Below are 5,469 nucleotides of genomic sequence, written 5' to 3'. Positions count from 1 at the left end.
GAGAGAGAGAGAGAGAGAGAGAGAGAGAGAGAGAGAATCTCAAGTAGACTCCATGCTCAGCATGGAACCTGATGCGGGGCTCAGTCTCACGACCCTGGGATCATGACTGGAGCCAAAAAAAAGAGTCAGACACTCAACAGACTAAGTCACCCAGGTGCCCCAGAGCATAACGTACTTTAAAAGACAAACAAACTATACACCTTCCAGCCCTGCCTCTCCCTCACCAAGGCTCAAGAACTGGCCAAGTTTTTACAGGGCTTAGAAAAGTCCTCTTGGCTTCCTGAGGATTCCACCTCTTGGAAGTACCTTTTCCCTGGGATATCATGCTCCTAGGCCAAAATCTATTTTAAAAGAATAACGTGATTTGCTTAGTCAATCACATTTTCCCCCCTGGCCCACCTTTGTGGGAAAGGCAGAGGCACTCAGGTTTACAGAGCTGCTGCTCTGTGCTGAATGGGGTTTAAGTGCTCCACATAGGTCACCTTGTGAAACCCTCCTAACACACCACAGAGCAGGCACTAATATCCTTATATACAAAAGAGGAACCCAAGGTTCAGAGAGGTCCTGCCACTTGCCCTCCCTATATCACAGCTCCTAAATGACATACCAATCTTCCCCATCCCCATGCCCTTGCTACAGGCTGCTAACAGCTTCATGATGGCTAAAGGGGTGAATAAGTGATCCTTGTGAGGACATTGAGAGCAAAAAGTCTCCTTGACCAGGAAGAGGAATTGGCCCAGTCTGTGACAGAGGTGCAGTCTGGCTCATCTGACTCAGTAAAACACAAAAGATACCCACCTCTAGGACACTTTTGTGCATTGAATGGGTGAATGCCTGGCACATGGCAGAATCTCACTCCTGTGCATTCCCCGCTCTGCGGTCCTGATCTGACCACACTACTGTTATCCATGGACACTTTGGTTCCCAGCCGTTGCCCACAGTTGGTGCCTCTGTGTATCAGTCACGCTCCCAGCAGGAGACAGGCTGTGCACTCAAACGACTTAACTGAAGAGGTTTTACAAAGGCACTAACAGGCAGGGATAAGGCAACCGACAAGAGCTATTGAAGTGCTAGCTGTGCAGAGAAGCCCTTTCTACCCCCAGACCTGAAAGGCAGAGGAAGGGAACAGAACTACTGGAGTCTCTTAAGAGCAGGGACTGAAGAGGAAGGTCTGCCCACCAGGAACTGTGGCCATACCTCAACAGTTCTCAAACTTCAGAGAGAAACAGAATCACCTCGAAGGCCTTGTTAGGACACAGACTGCTGGGTGCCCTGGAACTAGGGGGCTGAAAACTTACATTTCTAACCAGCTCCCAGGTGTGCATCTGCTGCTGAGGTCATGCCCACTGCCGTGGAGAAACAGACCACAGTGGGGAGAGGAGAGGGCAGTGTGAATACCCGCCCTCTCTTCCCTTCCACCTGCAGGCTTCTGCTAGTGTCTCCCATTGGCTGGGTCCAGCCTGACACTAGAGAACACGAGAGGGTGGGGGTGGTTGGGGAGTTCCCGCCACTGGGACCCCTAGCTAGGAAGACAATGGGGCTGGGAGGCGGAGAACAAGGGCCACCAGAGACTCCCAACCTTCCCCTTACCCTCTGCTCCACCAGTAAGCAGAGGACCCCGTTCTCATACAATGCTGTTTTCTGCCCTCTGGCTTCTTTGAGTATTATTCTTGAGTGCTAGAATACATTATGTTTTGCTCAGAGGCCAAAAGAAAATTATGACTCTCTCGACTCAAATAAGATCTCATGGGGTGGCTGGGGACAGTCACTCAGGAGCCAGGGGCAGACTCCCAAAACAAAAGAAGGGTTACTCCCTATAGGAGGTGACAACATGTGTTAGTGCATCACTCTTGTTAAAACATGAATTCTGGGGCACCTGGGTGGCTCAGTCCATTGAGCATCTGACTTTGGCTCAGGTCACAATTTCACAGTTCGTGAGTTCGAGCCCCACATTGCGCTCACTGCTATCCGCAGAGCCTTCTTCGGATCCTCTGTCTCCCTCTCTCTCTGCCCCTCCCAATCCCATGCTCTCTCCCTAAAAAATAAACACTTAAAAAGTAAATAAATAAATAAGCTCTCATGTCTTGTTATTCCTGCAGTAATATTATGCATTTCTTACACTGAGAGATTCACATCTGGAATAAAGCTTTATTTCTTAACCCCCCTCATTTCAGCCTTTTCCTCACAGCTGTTTTCCAGGGGGGCCTGTTTTCTGATTAATATATGGTATTTTTTTCTTAGGCTTTAGGTGGCTATTTCTAAAACTAAGGAAATGATAATAAAATAGTACTTCTTGGACTTCCTCACAGTTTTGCTTCTTTTTTTAAGTTTATTTATCAAGAGAGAAAGAGAGAGAGAGCGAGAGAGAGAGAGCGAGAGAGAGAGAGAGAGAGAGAGAGAGAGAGAGAGAGAGAGACTGCAAGGGTGGGGGAGGGGCAGAGAGAAAGGGAGGGAGAATCCCAAGCAGGCTCTGCACCGTCAGCACAGAGCCTGATGTGGGGCTCAATCTCACAAACCACAAGATCATGACCTGAGCCCAAATCAAGAGTCGGACACTTAATTGACTGAGCCACCCAGGTGCCCCCAGTTTTCTGCTTCTTATATCTCTTCCTCACTACTTTGAGGAGTAAAACCTTTTTTATTTCAAGCAGTGAGCCTGTCTCTCTGAAGATTTGGTATGAATAGTTCAGGAGGAAGAAAACCCAATTAAAGTCCGTTTTCTGTTCGTGAATGAAATCATTAACCATTGTTAGTAGATCCTCAAAAACCCCAAGTTCCCAAAGCTATCCTTGAGACTGACACAATTTCCACCCAGCAACTCTCAGAACCCAGGCAAAATTGATAAGAAGAAACATCAAGCTGGTAGGTGCTCCTGGCAAGGAGCCCACAAGGGCTGGAATGTGTCCAAGTGTGACTTAGAGGAAGTACATCTTTGGCAGCTTCTGAGTCCCTGAGAACATTTCCCCTCACAGAATGCCCCCATGCTGCCCCACAGCCACCCACCAGGGTCCTGGCTCTGCGCCCCTCACTGAGGAACCTTGATCTCCACCAGCAAAGGTGAACAGGTTTGTCTTATGTCTCAATTTCACCCAGTAGTGTGGTATTGAGACGAATTACAGCACTTATCTTCTAGTAAAACAAGGAAACACATGAAGGAAGAAAATAATGACAGATTGTGGTAAGGAAAGGAATCATAACAATGAGAGTAAATGATGGAGGCATCTTCAAATAGAAAAGTGGTCAGGAGAGATCACTCCATGGTGCTTGAATTTAAGCTGAAGAATAGTACTTTACTGTTTTTATTTTATTTTTAGAGAGGGAGAGAGACAGCATGAGCAGGGGAGGGTCAGAGAGAGAGGGAGACATAGAATCCGAAGCAGCTGTCAGCACAGAGCCTGATGCGGGGCTCACACCCACGAGCCGTGAGATCGTGACCTGAGCCGAAGTCGGATGCTTAACCACCCAGGCACCCCTGAAGAATGGTACTTTAAAACATACTCAAAAATGAAGCAAAGTCCTGGAGAAAGAGTTTGGCCTATTACTGGAACAGGATGAGGCCATTGTGGCTGGAGTAGAATGATCAAGGGAGGGGGTAGTTTGAGGTAAGTTTTATAGAACCTGGCCTAGGGTTGGTGCCCTCAGGATGCCTCTCACATCTTGACTCGCACTGGCCAGAGAGCCTCTGTGCTCAGTGCTCTCGGTGTCCTGTGCCCACATGTTGTTAAGTGAGAGTACCATGGGTCTGGCTTCCAGAGTACACATTGAATGGATTGCAGCCTTTATTGCTGCAATTGCAATTGGTTATCTAGCTTACAAAGATTTTTTGTTAAAGATTGTCATAGCAGGGGTGCCTGGGTAGTTCAGTCAGCAAAGTGTCCAACTTCAGCTCAGGTCATGATCTCACGGTTTGTGGGTTTGAGCCCCGCATCAGGTTCTGTACCTCCCTCTCTCTCTGCCTGTCCCTTGCTCATGCTTGGTCTCTCTCTGTGTCTCAAAAATAAATAAACATTTAAAAATTAAAAAAAAAAGATTGTCATAGCAAATCTGTAGGAAACCTTCACATCCAGGAGGGCAACCCAAGATAGTACATGCTTTTGACATGGAGGATTAGGGAGACAAAGCTATGTACCACTGTTGTTGGAGGCCAAAATTTCCCATTCTATGACAGATCTCAAAACACAACAAAGGCACTGGAGACAATGTGGGATGTCTGACCATTAAGAAAAAAGAAACTTTAACAGACAGTTTGATGCTACAAACCAAATTGTCAGGATGTTACCTGATTGTTTAATTGGAATGACTACCACTTCTAAGTTACCTCCCTTTTGATATGTTGCAAACTGCAGCTTTCATGTTAATGGCATTTCCCTTTCTTACTGAACTTGTTGAATTACAGTACACATTTGTTTACACAAAAAAGAAAAAAAGGAAAAGAACAAAGAAAAAAAATCAACCTCATGGCCTATGGGTTAAAAAAGATGAGCTTAGTCAGTAGAGCATGTGACTCTAGCCTCACGTTGGGTATAGACATTACTTTTTCAAAAAATGAAGAACGTGAACTTGGTTTAATGTATTAAACAGTCAGTGAAGATGAAAACAGAAGTTTCCTAGGTGTGGCAATATAAAGGTCATTGCCACATTTAGCAGACCTCCCATTTCTGTAGAATAGTAAGACCAGAAACCGTACATCAGATGTGCATCATCAAGAACCTTCACAATAGCCCTTAAACCTAAAAATTGTTACCCAGCTTGTACCTGGCGTTGGAGACACTCTGGAGCCTGAGCGCCTGGGGTCAATCGCGGCTCTGACACCTACTGACTACGCTATCTGGGCACATTATTTAAGCAGTCTGTGCCTCCGTTTCCTCATCTGTAAAATGAGAATAAGGATCATACCTTCCTCATGGAGTTGAGAATTGTATGATTTGATATATGCAAGGCTCTTTGAAAACTTGTTAAATATTTACTACCTACTGTACCGCCCACCCCCCCATATAGATGAAGGAATAGAGGCTCCTAGAAATTTCTGTAGATCCCAAGACTAATAATAATGAGGAAGGGTTGACATCCTTCCTCCTGGACTCCACATCCTGAGCTAGAATTTGAGAAGTTACTCTCACTCAGGCACCTACATCTCCTGGCAGTTTCCTTTAAGAGCAAGAGGCCTCTTGAATAGGTGCCCAAGTCATCAGCAGGACCCAGTAAACAAGTCTACCCTCTGGTAACACTTGCCACCTTATAAGTCCCGAGACTGAGCTGGTCATTTATAGATAATGTACACACTCCTTAACCATACAATATGAGCATCACATCTAGTAGGCTAGAACCGTATACCTACATACAGTAACTGGGGTCACGTAGCCATGCAGCCCAACCTATTCACTCCTTTTCAGCCTGGAGATTACTTATCTATATTAAATTTATTCATTCTTCATCCATGTTCCCATTATTTTAAGAAGATTAGAAAAT

General features: G+C 45.8%; 1 pseudogene; it reads left to right on the top strand.

The window, feature by feature from the left end:
* The first annotated feature begins 3,736 nt into the window (after window positions 1–3,736).
* LOC115291252 lies at window positions 3,737–4,291 on the top strand (annotated as a pseudogene).
* Window positions 4,292–5,469: the final 1,178 nt, after the last annotated feature.

Source organism: Suricata suricatta, chromosome 5 (assembly GCF_006229205.1).
Source record: "Suricata suricatta isolate VVHF042 chromosome 5, meerkat_22Aug2017_6uvM2_HiC, whole genome shotgun sequence".
Taxonomy (NCBI): domain Eukaryota; kingdom Metazoa; phylum Chordata; class Mammalia; order Carnivora; family Herpestidae; genus Suricata; species Suricata suricatta.
Note: the sequence above shows the minus strand (reverse complement) of the source record. Positions and strands in the feature narration are given on the sequence as shown.